Genomic DNA, 19,722 nt, shown 5'->3' with positions numbered 1-19,722 from the left:
GTTACGTGGACAGACTAGAGAAACTGGAATCCTTAGAGCAGAGAAGGCTAAGGGGAGATTCACAGAATCACTGAACCATAGAATTATACAGTGCAGTAGGAGGCCATTTGGCCCATTGAGCCTGTGCTGGCTCTTTGAAAGAGCCATCCTGTTTAGTCCCATCGCCCTGAGCTTTGTCCTGTTAATATCCTCATCCTCAAATACCTGCCCAACTCCCTTTTAAAATTATTTATGAAATCAATAATCATACTTAATAGAGATGTTCAAAACTATGAAAGGTTTTCATAATCTGTTTCCAGTGGCAGGAGGGTCAGTAATCAAAAGTCAAAGATTTAAGTTAATTGGCAAAGGAGACAGAGGAGGATGAGAAATGTTTTACGCAGCAAGTTATGTGCTGGACTGCACTGACTGAAATGGTGATGGGAACAGACAGAGTGCACTGTTAATCTAGTCCCACTTCTCCGCTGGTCACAGCATCTCAGTAAATTTTCCCACCTACTGAAGAATAGCCAAATAGATACTCTATTTGTCCCCCAGAATAAAGCACACCAACCAGGTTTCTTTAAAGAATAACCTTAACTATTTATTAGAAAAAAGTAAGTCTTAACCATTAATGCGATAAATCTTAATATATGAAAAAACTCTTTCTTTCTCTGGCCAGTGCGGGGGGAGGGGACATTGAGGTGCGCATGAGGCCTCCTGTTCTACCCCCCCCCCCCCCCTCCCATGGTGCTGTATTGGTAAGTACCAATTCATCAGCTGAGGGAGGGCAGTAGGTGGTGATCAGCAGTAAGTTTCCTTGCCCATGTTTGATCTGATGCCATGAGACTTCATGGGGTCCAGACTCAATGTTAAGGACTCACAGGGCAACTCCCTCCTGACTGTATACCATTGTGCTGCCACCTCTGCTGGGTCTGTCCTGTTGGTGAAACAGAACATACCTGGGGATGGTGATGACAGTGTCTGTGACATTGTCTGTAAGGTATAATCTCATGAGTATGACTATGTCAGGCTGTTGCTTGACTAGTCTGTGGGACAGCTCTCCCAACTTTGACACAAGCCCCCAGATGTTAGTCAGGAGGACTTTGCGGGGTCGACAGGGCTGGGTTTGACATTGTCGTTTTCAGTGCCGAGGTCGATACCGGGTGGTCCATCTGGCTTCATTCTGTTTTATCATCCTAGGTTTTTAATGGGCATGTTCTGGAGTAGGATTTGAACCCATAGTCTACTGACATAGAGTAAGAGTGCTACCAACTGAGCCACAGCAACACAAGGTAGAGTATTGAGCTGAAAAGATGCAGCTGTGTTTTTGATGGTCTCTTCCGTTAAGGCTATTGTTGCAAGTAAACGCAGCCTGATGTCAATCGGAGTTCAATTGTTGTTGAGTGAGAGTAGTCTGCAAAAATGGAAGGTACATGTGAATTTTCCAGCCCAGGTCAGGAAAACCAGCACAAAGTCACTAGCTTTCTTGTTTTTCGTGTCATTCATATTTTTGAAGTGTGGCATTTGCAATGCCAGTACAATCAGCATGGTGCACACTTGTACTGAGGGCACAATTATTCCAATAGTGAAGGGGTTGGCTGCACTGAATGGTACGATGGGAATCCACCTGACTTAAATAGGCTTGTGACAAAAGTTCTGAAACTAAAATAGTGTCCTTGATAAAATTTCCTCCAATACAGTGTAGGTCTGTTCAGTTGCCTAGACCCTAAGCTCTGGAATTGCCTCCCTACACCTCTCAGCCTCTCTACCTCTCTCTCATTTAAGATGCTCCTCAAACCAACCTCTTTGACCAAGCTTTTGGTGATCTGTCCTAACATCCTCTTATGTGACTCAGTGTCAAATTTTGCTTGATAAAGCTCCTATGAAGCAGTTTGGGATGGTTTACTAATTAACGGCACTATATAAATGCAAATTGTTGTTGTCGTGCATGTCCCTTCAATGCTACAATATCCAATTGATTTTAAAACAAATAATGGCTTCGCTCATACAAAGGTCATTTAATCGACAGCAGACATTGTGCAGACAGTATTTTCTGTTGATCGAGTGCGTGTACTTCTCAAATGACTGACTTTGCTTCCTTATACATTTTTATAGAGCAACACCAAAATTTTCATTAAACAACTAAACTGTGGCAGGCATCTGAAGTATAATGGACAGAAAGTGCACAGGTATGCAAAGTTTTTATAAAACATGTAGATGCGTTTTGTCAATTTTATAACATGGTGAATGCTTATGAAGATTTGCTAAAGATTTGTCGCATATGAAGTGCAGATTCAACCCAGTTCAAGATAAGCGCAAGTCTACAGCACCAAACTGTCCATAACTCAGCTCAAATTTCAAAGAAAAGTGCAAATTTTCATTGTCATGGAAACATATAGACAGGAGATCCACGATTTTTGTTTTACACCCCGGTGACAAGTGGAATATCTACCTCAATGTGACTGTCCAGCTTTAATAAAAAGAAGAAACAGAAGTGAATGCAGAGTGCAAGTGCGGGGAACCAGCTTATAAACTCAACATCATTCCAAATTAATCAGCACTTCTCTCATTAGAGGTCCCTGCACAGATAATAGCACCTTCATCCTTGACAAACTCATTAACATAAATGTTTTCGAAGTTTGTGAGGTGGCAGCAAAAAAAGCAAAGATGAAAACAAAACAATCCCTCTCAGTGAAGGCATTACTGGTATAGGATCCAACCACACAGATAGTGTGAATTAGGAACTACTTAATTCAACCTTTCTCAATCTTCATGCGCCAACTCCAGCACCATCAGGATTCTGTTTATTGTCCTATTATATATCTGTCTTTTCTCTATCTCCCTCGTCCCTTTCTTCCTCCACCTCTTTCTCCCCACTGTTTCATTTTTCTTTTCGTTTTCACTCTCCCAGCCCTTCCCTTTCTCTATCCTCTCGTCTTTTCCTCTCTTTCCGTCAGTCTCATCCCTCTTTTTTCCCCCAGTCATTCTCATTTCTTCTGTCTCTTCCCAACCCCTCTGTGCTTTCTCTTTTTGTTCCTCTCTCTTCCGTCTCTTTCTTTCTTGGTCCCTCCTTCTTCTTCAACCCATTTATTTTGATAATAGGTGCCAATCAAATAGCAGGAACAGAGATTTAGTTGAACATCAGTCGGCATGCTATAACTAGCCCAGCCAGAAACAACCTTATCTCTCTCCCTCTCTCCTCCCTTGGCTCTTATCTTTTCTCATATACTTTTCTTAACATTTTCCTCAATATCCTCAGTGTCAGGAAAGTGAGAAGCCATCCCAGAAGAAACATACGGCCTCCATTACCCATTCTCTGTAGGTATAAGGAATCTGTTGGAATTAATCTTCTCTGGGACCAGGGAAACGCTTGCCCTGTGTGTTATAATAGCTGCCACTGAGCTCCATGGGGATCGATCAATTGTATATAAAGTGGCTCTTCCCACAACAATAGAACTTTATTATTTTACTCTGTGGATGTTGTAGAGTCTAAATCATTATTGACAAGCTATCAGCTCAGTCTCCAGGAGTTACACATAGGCACAAATCAGTCACTTCACATCCTGATGCAAAGGGCTGAATTTTCCCAGCCTTGTGAAGATGGCTTTAAGGGTGGGCTGGCGGGGGAGGGGAGGGGGCATGGGCGGCGAGGTGAGGAAATGCAGTCGACTTGCGTCAGGTCAGCTTTGTAACATTTTCCTGCCTCTGTGCACTTAACCTGGAGGCAAGATCCAGCAGCAGTAGCCAATTAGGGCATTTAATAGGGCAATTAGTCCCTACTGTGGAAATGGAGTGCAATTTTTCCGATGGCGCATGGGCCTCCCAGCTGTGTCCAGGGGTGGAGGCAGCTTCACAGCTGGAGGTCTGTGCCGCGAACCACATGAGGCCTTTTATTAAAGTTGCCGGCATTAAATCGCAGTGCTCCGGCCTCCCCAAACAGAAGGCAGGGCACTGCAGCCTCTTCATGGAGACTCATTTCTCTGCTAATGTAGCTCTTGCTGCAACAAGAGCTGCTCTTTTCCATGGTGCCGCTGATGGTCCTGCTGCTGACCTCTCACACTGCGAATGTGGCCCACAATCCTATGCACAGGCCACATTGAACAGATCCCCTGGCACTGGAACCCGGCTGCCATCACTAACTGGACGGGCCTCTCGGAGGCAGCTTCTTAATTGGCTGACTCCAGGAAGGTCACCCTGCCGATGTCCCCCCATGGCCACTTCAGTGTTCCAACCGGAACTGAGGCCACCTTTGGGATCATGATGTACCCAGCGAAATTCAGTCCAAAACCTCAATGACGGATGCGTTGTATGGCAATTTTTTTCTTTTGACATTTAATTCTGATCCTGTATCAATTATTTGTATTTGTTTCTTTGCATGGTGGTGCTTAATTTTACAAAACCCACACAATCCATCTCTTCACATATTTGAAATTATTTTTGACATTTTGGAATGGTACTTGGATTGCAAAAGCTAAATTATGAGGGATTAAACAAACTATGGTTGTATTCCCTGGAATTTAGAAGGTTAAGGAGTGCTTTGATCAAAGTTTTCAACATAAGGGGAACAGATAGGGGAAATAGAGAAACTATTTCTGCTGATTGGGGAGGCTATGACTAGGGGGCAGAGTCTAATAATTAGAGTCAAACCTTTCAGGAATGAAATTCAAAAATACTTCTGCACACAAAGGGTGGTAGAAGTTTGAAACTCTCTTCTACAAATGGCAATTGACGCTGGGTCAATAGTTAATTTTAAAACTGAGATTGATAGATTTTAGTTACCCAAAGGTATTAAGGGATAGGATGTGAAGGCGAGAATATGGCGTTAGATCGCAGATCAGCCATGCTCTCAATGAATGGACGAACAGGCTCGAGGGCTAAATGGCCTCCTTCTGTTCCTATGTTGTAGTGTTCCTGGATCTGGGCAGAAGGGATCTAACTATACGATGGGACGTTACAAGATCGATGTAATAAGACTTGGGCCGGGAATTTCCTAGGAGCTGCTTCTGCTCCGCCAGAGTTTCCGCCACACTGTCAGCCAAGTTGCAGCAGTGTAGCCAGAACAGCAGCAAGGACATTCCTGGCCTTGCAGTTACATCACATCTAATTACATTACTCAGAAACATCATCAGGAACCTTACATATGACTAACCCGTTTGCGGTGCAGTGACTGTTGCTATGCAGCAGCGGCCAATTGTGCGCAGAACGATCGCACAAGCAGCATTGGGACGTGTAGCCAGTGAATTTGGTTTTTGGCAGCAATTGAGGGAGGATCGTTAGACGCCAGGAGAACTGCACACTTGCCTTCGCTTTATACCATGGGGTCTTTCAAATTAGTAGAAAAAAGGAGACTTGCATTTATATAGTTTTTTTTGCACGTCAGAATATCGCAGCACTTTACAGCAAATGAAGTACTTTTGAAGTGTAGTCACTGTTGCTATGTGAGAAATGCAGCAGCCAATTCATGCACAACAAGATCCCACAGATAGCGATGAGATAAATGACCAGATATTTTGTTTTAATGATGTTGGTTGAGGGATAAGAATCCAACTGGTTGACCAATGTCCTTTAAAGAAAACTTGCCATCCTTATCCAGTCTTGTCTACCTGTATCTCTATTCCCACACCAACCTGGTTGACAGTTAATTGTCCTTCAAGATGATGGGAATTAAATGTTAATTTTGCCAGCGATGCCTACATCCCAAGAATCAATATTAAATAAATCATTACTTGTAGTGTTTAATAACAATAACTTGCATTTATGTATCACCTTTAGCATTGCAGAAAAGATCCAAGCCACACCACAGGAGTATTATGAAATAAAATTTGACACCGAGCCACATCAAGCAATATTGGAACAGGTGACCAACAGGTGGAGGCGGTAAGTTTAAGGAGCATCTTCGGGAGGAGTGAAAGACAGAGGGGTTTAGGGAGGGAATTCCAGAGCTTAGGCTCCAGGCTACAGAAAACACGGCCGCCAGTGGCGAAGTGATTAAAATCGGGGATGTGCAAGACTTCAGAATTGGAAAAGGTCAGAGATCTCAAAGGGTTGCAGGGCTGGAGGAGGTTACAGAGAATGGGAGGGGTGAGACCACGGAGTGATTTGAAGACAAGGATGAGAATTTCAAGTGGTCACTGGTATGCCTCTATGGGACTGCTATTCTGGTTGTCAGAACAAATTTGTATTAAATGTTACTATACCATTGGTTTTACTCCTCAGTTTATGTCTTATAATGCCTTGTGGGGCTGTTCTGCTCTGGCAAACACTTTAAACAATTGATTAATCAGCTGCTGACCCATTCCAAATCTTATGCCATCAGCACTTTTAGTATCAGCTGACTTTAAGATGCAAGCCTTTTTTTTTGGAAGACATTTAGTCCAAACCTGCACTCTGAGCTCAAGCATTCACACTAGCCAGCACTCTGAAAATAATACTGACCAGAACAGATTGATTAGACTGACCAGTGCTGACACATGAAAATGACAAGTATTGTATAGTTACACTGATTGGTAATCTACAATGATTCTGACCAGACCAGGTAGATTAGAATGACCAGTACTTGCTCAATAGACTGAGCAGTACAGTATAGTTACACTGTAAGCCGGTAACCAGTTTACCTCAGGTACCTTCCCCCAGATATTGTGGAATCTTGCCTTACTCTTCATATCAATGGTACATAACAAATATACATAAAGTATTTGTTCTCACAAACTACTTTATTTACCTTCTATCCAGACTACAAATATACTCACTGTGCTGGCAGTTGGTAACCCCATATGCAAGAGTTCATCCTCGGGTGGTCAGTCTGCCGAATAAGTTCTTTTCACATCTTCAGTGACTGACCAGATCACTCTTCCCAACTGTGGCAACTATGTTCTACCCTTCCCTTCCTCGACTTCTCTGTCTCCATCTCTGGGGATAGGCTGTCTACGAATATTCATTATAAGCCCACCGACTCCCGCAGCTACCTCGACTACGCTTCTTCACACCCTGCCTCCTGCAAGGACTCCATTCCATTCTCCCAGTTTCTCCGTCTCCGACGCATCTGCTATGATGCTACCTTCCATTACAGTGCTTCTAATCTGTCTTCCTTTTTCCTCAACCGAGGATTCCCCCCCACTGTGGTCGACAGTGCTCTCAACCGTGTCCGTCCCATTTCCCACACCTCTACCCTCACCCCTTCCCCTACCTCTCAGAACTACGACAGGGTTCCCCTTGTCCTCACTTTCCACCCCATCAGCCTCCATATCCAAAGGATCATCCTCCGCCATTTCCGCCTCCTCCAGCGTGATGCCACCACCAAAGGTATCTTCCCCTCCCTTCCCCTGTCAGCATTCCGAAGGGGTCGTTCCCTCCGCGACACCCTGGTCCACTCCTCCATTATTCCACTCCATTACTCCCTTCCCATGGCACCTTACCCTGCAATCGCAGGAGGTGCCCTTTTACCTCCTCTCTCCTCGCTATCCAAGGCCCCAAACATTCTTTTCAGGTGAAGCAGCGATTTACTTGTACTTCTTTCAATGTAGTATACTGTATTCACTGCTCACAATGTGGTCTCCTCTACATTGGGGAGACCAAACGCAGATTGGGTGATTGCATTGCAGAACACCTCTGCTCAGTCCGAAAGTATGACCCCGAGCTTCCGGTTGCTTGCCATTTCAACACCCCCCCACTGCTCTCATCTCTGTCCTGGGATTGCTGCAGTGTTCCAGTGAACATCAACGCAAGCTCGAACAACAGCACCTCATTTACCAATTAGGCACACTACAGCCTGCCGGAGAGCATGATAGGCCCCCCATTTTACTTTTATTTTTAGTTATTTTTTTCTTTTTCCTTTTTTATTTGTTTTTTTTGTGTTTATTTTATTTTATTTCATCTTGGTTTGTTCAGTTTGCTTACCCACTGTTTTTTTTCATGTTTCTACTTGTGGCTGTTCAGTTTTCAGTCCATTAACACCCTATTCTGTACTAATGCTTTGTCTTTCAACACATCATTAACATTTTGTTTGCCTTTGCTCCATGACCTTCTGGTCAGCTATTCTGTGACCTTGTCCTATCAACACCTTCTCTTTTGTCATCGCTTGCCCCACCCCTGCTTTACTTGCTTAAAATCTTTTACATTTCTTATATCTGCCAGTTCTGAAGAAGGGTCACTGACCTGAAACGTTAATTCTGTTTCTCTCACGTATGTTTGGGTCCTTATTCACTTGCACTGTCTTTATTTTTTTTTAAGTCCAATATGTGCCCCAGCGATGATGTCTACGGTCAGAATCCTCCTCCCTTCATCCCGATGTCCTCCGCACTCTATGTTTTTACCACCCTTTGTCAAACTCTGCACATGAAATCACCAAGTCCAAGTTCACATCTGTAACAAATACATTTCGCAATCTGACAGAACAGTTAAAACACAAACTGAAATACAGCAAAAATCTGTTATAAGCAGATAGCTGAATAAAAGCATGGCATAAAAATACAAGCCCCTTATAACATTGACCGGTGATCTACAATGCGTCTGACCAAAACAGAATGATTAGACTGCCCAAAGATTTTTCTCAGTGCAGAGGGACACACTCAGCCCCTTGTGCCGGACCCGCTCTCTGGATGAACTTATATGCCTATAACTTTGTAATTTTTATTTTTATTTTCAAGCATTAATCCATTTTTGTTTTAAAAGCTATTATGGATTCTGCTCCATCACAATTTCTAATGAAAGAATTGTTCCCGCACTCTAACTTATTCTTCATTTAATGATGCTCTTACATTTATGCCCTCAAGTTAAACTCACTGATCAGTGGGACTGCTGTTTCCTGATTTACATTATAAAGACACTCGCATAAATTTGTGTACCTCGATTAGAACTGCTCTTCTACTTCATTGTTCAAAAATGACCTGTGGTGCGAGATAACACTGACCTGTACAGAGTGACCACACTGAGTGACCACAGTGACCGGTACAGAGTGGTCACACTGAGCAGTGCTGAGTGATCAAACTGACTGGTTGTCATGAAGGTGCTTCCATTCTTAATTTTTTTTTGTGGACTTGTGTTTAAAAGATTGTGAAAATTGGTTCATTTGAAAGACTGAGGAGATGCCAGGATTTGTTTTTTTTTTCAAAAGGTTACTGGAAGGAAACTTTGGATTAAAAAAAAACTTACTGGAAGAGACAATGAAGTTCTAAATAAAGATAAGAAGCCTTGCTGGCTATTGGAATTGTTTACAGATAAGTCACGTGTCTAGGTTGACGGTTGTCAGAAGTTTTGGTTTTCCGATTTGGACTGGTACTGTTTGAATGTACAGTTGGTGTATAGCCTGCGAAGAGAGGAGTCACTCAACTCATCCTTTTCCTCCTGTTTTGAAAAAATCTACTCAGAATCCAGCATGATATCTGAAACCACTCATGCAGTAATTCTCCCGAAAAGCCTGCTGGACTACTCCTTGATGTCTCCAGAGAGATCCCAGTGACAGTCATATATGTGTACCCAAAGGCCAGACCAAAGGGCTATCTAATTCATATATCTTATCCTTCTTCTTCAAGAATTGACTATAACTTAGCCAAAGTATTTTTTTTTTTTAACGTTGATCTCTGCAGAACCATTTTTTTAATTTTCTGTTTTTGTGTGTGTGTATGTGTGTGTGTGTATGTGTGTGTGTGTGTGTGTGTGTGTATATGTGTGTGTGTATATATGTGTGTGTGTATATGTGTGTGTGTATATGTGTGTGTGTATATGTGTGTGTGTGGTTATTTTAGAAAGGTAAATATTCATACTTTCATTTTTCAAACTGTGTGAATAAGCTTTGCATCCTTATTGAATAAGTCTTGCTTTATAATAAATAAACAATTTTGTTGTTTATTAAAGAAATCTGGTTGGCAGATTTTTATTCTGAAACTAATATAGATACAGTATATAAAAACAAGAAATGCTGGAATCACTCAGCAGGTCTGGCAGCATCTGTGGAAAGAGAAGCAGAGTTAACGTTTCGGATCAGTGACCCTTCTTCGGAACTGACAAATATTAGAAAAGTCACAGGTTATAAGCAAGTGAGGTGGGGGTGGGGCAAGAGATAACAAAGGAGAAGGTGTAGATTGGACCAGGCCATATAGCTGACCAAAAGGTCACGGAGCAAAGGCAAACAATATGCTAATGGTGTGTTGAAAGACAAAGCATTAGTACAGATTAGGTGTAAATACATTGAATATTGAACAGCAGCAAGTGCAAACCTGAAAAAAACAGTGGGTAGGCAAACTGAACAAACTAAGATGAAATGAAATAAATGCAAAAAAAAGATTGTAAAAAATGTAAAAAAGAATGTAAAAACAAGGAAGAAAAAATAACTAAAAATGAAAAGTGAAATGGGGGGCTGTCATGCTCTGAAATTATTGAACTCAATGTTCAGTCCGGCAGGCTGTAGTGTGCCTAATCGGTAGATGAGATGCTGTTCCTCGAGCTTGCGTTGATGTTCACTGGAACACATCAGCAATCCCAGGACAGAGATGTGAGCATGAGAGCAGGGGGGAAGTGTTGAAATGGCAAGCAACCGGAAGCTCAGGGTCCTGCTTGCGGACTGAGCAGAGATGTTCCGCAAAGCGGTCACCCAGTCTGCGCTTGGTCTCCCCAATGTAGAGGAGACCACACTGTGAGCAGCGAATACAGTATACTACATTGAAAGAAGTACAAGTAAATCGCTGCTTCACCTGAAAGGAGTGTTTTGGGCCTGGGATAGTGAGAAGAGAGGAGGTAAATGGGCAGGTATTACACCTCCTGCGATTGCAGGGGAAGGTGCCCTGGGACGGGGACGAGGTGGTGGGGGCAATGGAGGAGTGGACCAGGGTGTCGCGGAGGGAACGATCCCTTCGGAATGCTGACAGGGGAAGGGAGGGGAAGATGCGACTGGTAGTGGCATCACGCTGGAGGTGGCGAAAATGGTGGAGGATGATCCTTTGGATATGGAGGCTGGTGGGATGAAAAGTGAGGACAAGGGGAACCCTGTCACGGTTCTGGGAGGGAGGGGAAGGGGTGAGGGTAGAGGTGTGGGGAATGGGTCGGACACGGTTGAGGGTCCTGTCAACCACAGTGGGGGGGAAATCCTCGGTTGAGGAAAAAGGAGGTCATATCAGAAGCACCATCATGGAAGGTAGCATCATCAGAGCAGATGCGTCGGAGATGGAGAAACTGGGAGAATGGAATGGAGTCCTTACAGGAGGTAGGGTGTGAAGAAGTGTAGTCGAGGTAGCTGTGGGAGTCGGTGGGCTTATAATGGATGTTGGTACACAACCTATCCCCAGAGATGGAGACAGAGAAGTCGAGGAAGGGAAGGGAAGGGAAGTGTCAGAGATGGGCCATGTAAAGGTGAGAGAAGGGTGGAAATTGGAAGCAAAGTTCCCAGGCCCCAAACACTCCTTTCAGGTGAAGCAGCGATTTACTTGTACTTCTTTCAATGTAGTATACTGTACTCGCTGCTCACAGTGTGGTCTCCTCTACATTGGGGAGACCAAGCGCAGACTGGGTGACCGCTTTGCGGAACATCTCCGCTCAGTCCGCAAGCAGGACCCTGAGCTTCCGGTTGCTTGCCATTTCAACACTCCCCCTCGCTCTCATGCTCACATCTCTGTCCTGGGATTGCTGCAGTGTTCCAGTGAACATCAACGCAAGCTCGAGGAACAGCATCTCATCTACCGATTAGGCACACTACAGCCTGCCGGACTGAACATTGAGTTCAATAATTTCAGAGCATGACAGCCCCCCATTTTACTTTCATTTTTAGTTATTTGTTCTTCTTGTTTTTACATTCTTTTTTACATTTTTTACAATCTTTTTTTTGCATTTATTTCATTTCATCTTAGTTTGTTCAGTTTGCTTACCCACTGTTTTTTTCAGGTTTGCACTTGCTGCTGTTCAATATTCAGTGTATTCACACCTAATCTGTACTAATGCTTTGTCTTTCAACACACCATTAACATATTGTTTGCCTTTGCTCCGTGACCTTTTGGTCAGCTATGTGGCCTGGTCCAATCTGCACCTTCTCCTTTGTTATCTCTTGTCCCACCCCACCTCACTTGCTTATAATCTGTGACTTTTCTAACATTTGTCAGTTCCGAAGAAGGGTCACTGACCCGAAACGTTAACTCTGCTTCTCTTTCCACAGATGCTGCCAGACCTGCTGAGTGATTCCAGCATTTCTTGTTTTTATTTCAGATTTCCAGCATCCGCAGTATTTTGCTTTTATTTTAGATACAGTATATATTTGGCCATATTGGTCAAACATATACTGTATCTATATTAGTATTGGCCAATCTTGTGACCAGTGGAGTAATGGAACGAGAGAAAGACAGTGCATTCCTCCAACCTCAGTCATAACATGGTACAGAGTGACCACACTGATTGTTTTTATTTCTGCTAATTACTTGTTTTAGGCCACATTTCCAGCATCTGGATTCTTTTATCATATGATTGCCATTTTGCTCCTGGCTTTATTAAGCGAGGTGAATCGACTGTTGTATGAAATTATATTTCAAAGTGGAAAATATAAATGGAGAACAAACAGCTCCAAATGGGTTGCAATTTATTCTAGTCTGTAATCCTGTTAAAACAAGAGCAATCTCAAAAACAAAATAACACAGCAACATTTCTAATCTAATGTGTTGTATTTTTAGATTGGAACTGTCGTCCCCCTGTTTTCCTCGATCTGTTGTTTAATAGCTCCTCAAACTACTCCACCTGAGCCCAGTGAGACTGAATCTCTGTGTTCACAAATGTTCATCTTCTGTCTTTCTAAGATTTCTGTGAAGCTGTTAGTTTTTCATTTCTGTGTTAGTCTGGGCGTATTTTCACACAATCCAGGTAGTTATGGAAGGGGACAGATTTTCTTTCAAGCTGCATTTATCAATCTGTGCCCCACCTAACTGCTTAAACACTGTGCTTGAATAAAAGAGGGCACCACTCCTTTCACCTGAGACAGGCACTGTGTTTATAAAAGCCTGAGTCGTCCAACATTCCAAGTAGTTTCCCTGAATGGACACAGAGTTTTCGGAATAGACAGGCATTTGTAGATAACAGAGAAATGTAGGCCGGACTTTATTTGTGACCTGGCCAGGATGTGGAAGTGGAACCAGAAGCAGTTGATGAAGGCCCTCGAGTTCTAACCTTCCTTCGCAGACCAATCTTGCGCCGGCTGGCCAATTAACGGCTGGCAGGTAGCTTCCAGAGGCGTGCCTTGAGGCGATGGCCGAGGCATCGGCTGATGCTGAACGAAGTGCTGGCGGCATGTTGAAAGGGTCACCGGTACCCAAGGCCCATATCAAACTGTGCCCAGCAGGAAGCCCGCGACCAGAGGTCATGCTCTTCAGCCAGCAACCAGACCCCTTCAGCCTCCAGCCAAGGAACCCCATCAACCTGCACGTTAACCATGACACCTGGGCCCTGCCACTACAACAGGGGCACCCTTGCAATGGGTGGTGAAATGCCACCCAGGCCACCCCTCTCTCAGGCCCCTCGCCAATCAGCCCCCTGACAGGTGGAATAACTCCTCAAGGGGACCTCGACCCCAGATAAATGGTTTCCCCACTCCTTCCATGCAATGAAAGTGAAAAACCTCACTGCACGGCTGCTGAGTAACACCAAAAGTTGCAACTCCATTGCTGCCCTTTAAAAGCTGCAAGAGCTTCAACTTTCTGTGGATCAGGTGATCCTCCTTCACCACTGAACACATGACCCAACAATTCAATTCTGCTTTCAGTAAGCAAGCACTTGTCTTTGTTCAGGGTAAGGTTACATTCTCTAAGACGTTGCAGGCATGCAAGAAAGCGTGTCTCGAGTTTCCTTTCAGTTCGACCATAGATGAGAATGTCATCACTGACGTTCCATGTGGCTTCAATTCCTTGTCGTGCAGATTGAATCAAATGCTGAAATACCTCAGCTGCTGAGCTGATTCCAAAGTTGAGCCTCTTGTATCAGAAAAGTCCGATGTGAGTCGAGATACTGTAAGATATCTCGATACGTCTGCAAGCCCAATTTGATTGCAGCCTGCATTGAAGTCAAGTTTAGCGAAGTATTTAGCAGCATTCATTTTCTCTATGATATCATCGATTCTCAGTGTCAAGTGTCTTTCTCATTGTATGGTTTGTTTTGGTGATCGCATATCAACGCAGAGACTAATCTGGTTCTTGATGACTTGTATGGGTGACACCCAAGAGGCAGGTTCATCCCCAACTCAATAATGTCAAGGTCAAGTAGGCATTGAAATTCATTCTCTGTCTGTTTCCTGACATAAAATAGAAACACAAACATAGAAAATAGGAGCAGGAGTAGGCCATTCGGCCCTTCGAGCCTGCTCCGCCATCCATTATGATCATGGCTGATCATCCAACTCAGTAGCCTGTTCTGGCTTTCGCCCGATACCCTTTGATCCCTTTAGACCCAAGAGCTATACCTAACTCCTTCTTGAAAACATTCAATGTTTTGGCCTCAACTGCTTTCTGTGGTAGCGAATTCCACAGGTTCACCACTCTCTGGGTGAAGAAATTTCTCCTCATCTCAGTACTGAAAGGTTTACCCTGTATCCTTAGACTATGACCCCTGGTTCTGGACTCCCCCACCACCGGGAACATCCTTCCTGCATCTACCCTGTCACGTCCTGTTAGAATTTTATAGGTTTCTATGAGATCCCCCCTCACTCTTCTGAACTCCAGCGAATATAATCCTAACCGACTCAATCTCTCCTCATATGTCAGTCCCACCATCCCAGAAATCAGTCTGGTAAACCTTTGCTGCACTCCCTCTATAGCAAGAACATCCTTCCTCAAATAAGGAGACCAAAACTGCACACAATATTCCAGGTGTGGCCTCACCAAGGCCCTGTATAATTGCAGCAAGACATCCCTGCTCCTGTACTCGAATCTTCTCGCTATGAAGGCCAATATACCATTTGCCTTTTTTACCGCCTGTTGCATCTGCATGCTTACCTTCAGTGACTGGTGTACGAGAACTCCCAAGTCTCACTGCATTTTCCCCTCAGTTTATAGCCAGATAATAATCTGCCTTCTTGTTTTTGCTACCAAAGTGGATAACCTCACATTTATCCACATCTGCCATGCATTAGCCCACTCACTCAACTTGTCCAAATCACCCTGAAGTCTCTCTGCATCCTCCTCACAACTCACCCTCCCACCCAGTTTTGTGTCATCTGCAAATTTGGAGATATTACATTTAGTTGCCTCATCTAAAATCATAAATGTATATTGTGAATAGCTGGGGTCCTAGCACCAATCCCTGCGATACCCCACTAGTCACTGTCTGCCATTCGGAAAAAGACCCATTTACCCCTACTTTGTTTCCTGTCCGCCAACTAATTTTCTATCCATCGCAGTACACTACCCCCAATCCCATGCGCTTTCATTTTACATGCTAATCTCTTATGTGGGACTTTGTTAAAAGCCTTCTGAAAGTCCAAATAAACCACATCCACTGGCTCCCCCTCATCAACTCTACTCGTTACATCCTCGAAGAATTCTAATAGATTTGTCAAGTATGATTTCCCTTTCGTAAATCCATGCTGACTCTGCCCGATTCTACCACTGTTCTCTAAGTGCTCTGCTATAAAATCTTTGCTAATGGACTCTAGAATTTTCCCCACTACCGACGTCAGGTTGACTGGTCTATAATTCCCTGCTTTCTATCTACTTCCCTTTTTAAATAGTGGGGTTACATTAGCTACCCTCCAATCTGTAGGAACTGTTCCAGAGTCTATAGAATCTTGGAAGATGACCACCAATGTATCCATTATTTCTAGGGCCACTTCCTTAAGTACTCTGGGATGCATACCATCAGGCCCTGGGGATTTATCGGCCTTCAATCCCATCAATTTCCCCAACACCATTTCTCTACTAATACGGATTTCTTTCAGTTCCTCTCTCTCACGAAGCCCTGTGTTCCAACGTTTCTGGTATGATATTTGTGTCCTCCTTTGTGAAGACAGAACCAAAGTATGCATTTAGTTGGTCAGCCATTTCTTTATTCCCCATAATAAATTCCCCTGTTTCTGACTGTAAGGGACCAACATTTGTCTTCACCAATCTTTTTCTCTTCACATACCTATAGAAACTTTTACAGTCGCTGTTGATGCACAACTGGGGGCACATTGGGGTCTACATGCAACTTGCATGTAACACCTTTCAGTTTACTGATACCATTAAAGCAATCAGCATACAGTTTGAGAATGTTTTTGTTATGCGAAGGAATTACATATGTGACTGCATTCATGTGCAGATCTGTTGCTGTGTGGAAACTGATAATGGTGTCACATTCTCAATATGACATAGAATAGAGCATTTGTTCTAGTGTCTTTGAATGAGACTAGTGTTTCAGAAGTCCTGAGAAATTTCAACGGTTTGTCACTGTTGTAAGGGAAAATTTTCATATTCCCTGGTTCACAAAGAATGGAGCAATCCTGATGTATGTTGAATGTTTTGCCTCCCATGACATTGACTGATGCTCCTAAGCCAATGAGAGCATCCAAGTCTGAGCAGCCAATGGTCACTGCCACATGTGGCTGTTTGCTGTGTCTCAGAAAGAGGACAAAAGTGTCCGCCTCGAACTTCGGCTACATCCTCTCGCTTTTTTGCTGTGGTACATATATGTGGCACCCTTCTGTTGGTAGTAGTCTTAGTAGTTGATTTTGCTGATGAGCGACAAACACAAGCAAAGTGGTTGGATTTCCCATTGGGTTTAGACTGTTTACCAGCAGCAGAACACTCTGTCCACTGTGGGTTAGCAACACCACACTGGAAATATTCTTTGGACCAGTTACAGCTTTGTTTGTGAGTTGGCTGTTGTTGCTTCGCAGATGGTTTCCTGGTACTGAGCATGAATAATGTTTAAAGGAGTTGAAGTTGGAGTGTGGTAGTTACTGTAACAGCCTCAACTTCAGTAGCTCTGGACTCTGAAAGAGATAGTGATCTTGCGAACTCCAGCATCTCTAATAGCTTTTTGTCTTTCTCGAGTGTTTTTCAGCATAGTTGACTAGAGAAACAGCCTTCGATTATTTGTGTTTTGATTTTCCATTCAATATGCTCAACATCATCAAAGTCACATCTAGTTGCTAGTTGCCTCAATTGGGAGCAATGTTGACCAATTATCTCCTTTGCTTCTTCCTAAGTGTGCCAGGAGATAATGGGTTTGAATATGGTGTTTTTCTTGGCTGTGAAGTAGATCGTTAGTGCTGTTTTGCTGAGTCGTAGTCATTTTGCTCAGGCATAAGTGTCTCAAAGATGTCTTCTAATTCTTCACCTCCATAATGTAGAAGCAAGGCGTTTTGCCTTCTGCTGTCTATGATTTCAGAACCTACCATTGTGCCTTTGAAATGTCATAATGACAATGGCTTTGAATGCACATCAAAAGGTGGTAGGTTGGGTTTTGACAACACCATATTAATCAGCAACACAGTGATAATGTGTGATCAGGGATCCAAGATCATGTCCTTTTCAGAGGAAACTTCTCTGCAATGATCAAATATTATTTTTATTTGGTTTCAATGGTTACTTTAGAGAGAGCATGCACTGAACAAGCTTCCTGTGTGTCACTCTAATGCAGTCTCCTACTAGAAATGCAGTCCATAAAAGGAGACAAAAACCTTCCAAAATTTTCATAACTGAAAGCAATGTTTCTGGTTTTTCACCATCCTTTTTCTTTTTACCTCATCGCCATTGTGATGTCCTCGGGACTGGAGTGATATGTAGTGGTTCTGGCAAAACATAATTTCTGAATCCAGTTGGTTCTCAACTTATTTTCTTCCTTTTGTTATTTTATTTGAGTAATTAAGATCGTTTGAGTGACAGAAACAAAATTAATAATTTGTATTTACTAAACAGAGTTTAGTAAAAGATATGAGGCAGAGTTTGAGACAGAGCAGCATGCTGTTGAACATAATGGTGTCTTCTTCATTCTGTTTTACTTTCACTTTCCCTTTGCTAGCATGTGTGTTCTACAGCAGCCCCAAGTGTGCAAAATGTACAATGCAAGGTGAGTATTTCTACCCTTTCTTACTACTTTCAGTAGCCGAAGTAAAAGTAAAAGGTTGGGAATTTTGATTGTGGTAGGTGCTGTTTGGAGGAGAGTAAAGTCTCTATCGTAATTAGTACTCTAAATTAAAGGGAGTAACTGAGGAGCTTAATCTAAGGCTAAGTCATGGCAGGAGAATTCAGCCCCATGGCATGCTCCTCCTGCGCTATGTGTCCCTGACAACCATGTGTGCAGGAAGTGTGTCCAACTGCAGCTACTAACTGATCGCATTGTGCAGCTGGAGCTGCGGATGGACTCACTGTGGAGCATCCGTGATGCTGACGACGTTGTGGATAGCACATTTAGCGAGGTGGTCACACCGCAGGTAATGGCTGCACAGGCAGAAAAAGGATGGGTGACCACCAGGAGGAGTAGTAGGCGTAGGGAGGTAGTGCGCGGGTCCCCTGTGGCCATCACTCTCTCAAACAGATATACCGCTTTGGATACTGTTGGGGGGTGGGGGGGGTGGGGGGGGGGATGGCCTCCCGGGGAAAGCAGCAACAGCCATGTTCGTGGTACCATGGAGGACTCTGCTGCTAAGGAGGGGATGAAAAAGGGTGGAAGAGCCATACTGATAGGGGATTCAATCACAAGGGGAACAGATGGGCGTTTCTGTGGCCGCAAACGTAACTCCAGGATGGTATGTTGCCTCCCTTGTGCTAGGGTCAAGGATGGATTATAGCGGCTGCAGGGCATTCTGAAGGGAGAGGTTGTGGTACACATTGGTACCAATGACATAGGCTAAAAGAGGGATGAGGTCCTGCAACAAGAATTTAGGGAGCTAGGTAGCAGATTAAAAAGCAGGACCTCAAAGGTTGTAATCTCTGGATTACTCCCAGTGCCACGTGCTAGGGAGTATAGGAGCAGGAGGATCGAGCAGATGAATGTGTGGCTGAGGAGGTGGTGCAGGAGGGATCCTGGATCACTGGGTCTGTTTCTGGCAAAGGTGGGACCTGCACAAGTTGGACAGGTTGCACCTGAACTGGAATGGGACCAACATCCTTGCTGGGAGATTTGCTAGTGCTGTTGCGGGGTAGGGGGGGTGGGGTTTAAAATAATTTGACAGGGGGATGGGATATAGAGTGGAGTTACAGTAGGGAGTGATGCTCAGTCAAATATAGAAAAGAAAATGAGTCAGTCTGGAAGGCAGAGCAAATATAGACCTGTTAAGGCACAGTTGAAAAATGCAATGCTGGATTGCATCTATTTTAATGCAAGGAGTTTTACGAGTAAGGCAGATGAATTGAGGGCATTGATTAACACATGGGAATATGATATTATTGCTATCACAGAGACATGGTTGAGGGAGGGGCAGGACTGGCAGCTCAATATTCCAGGATATAGAATCTTCAGGCATGACAGGGGAGGGGTAAAAGAGGAGGTGGCATTGTACTTTTGATCAAGGAGTCAATTACTGCAGAAAGGAGAGATTATATATCTTAGAAGGTTCCTCAAATGAGGCCATATGGGTAGAAGTTAAAAACAAAAAAGGGGCAATCACTTGGCTGGGAGTATGCTACAGGCTTCCAAACAGTCAGGGAGAGATAGAGGAGCAGATATGTCAGCAAATCTCAGAGGTGTAAAAATAATAGGGTAATAATAGTAAGGGATTTCAACTTACCTAATATCAACTGGTATAGTCTTATCACAAAAGGCTTAAAGGTGGCAGAATTCTTAAAATGCATACAGGAG

Source organism: Heterodontus francisci, chromosome 10, assembly GCF_036365525.1.
Source record: "Heterodontus francisci isolate sHetFra1 chromosome 10, sHetFra1.hap1, whole genome shotgun sequence".
NCBI lineage: Eukaryota > Metazoa > Chordata > Chondrichthyes > Heterodontiformes > Heterodontidae > Heterodontus > Heterodontus francisci.
Note: the sequence above shows the minus strand (reverse complement) of the source record.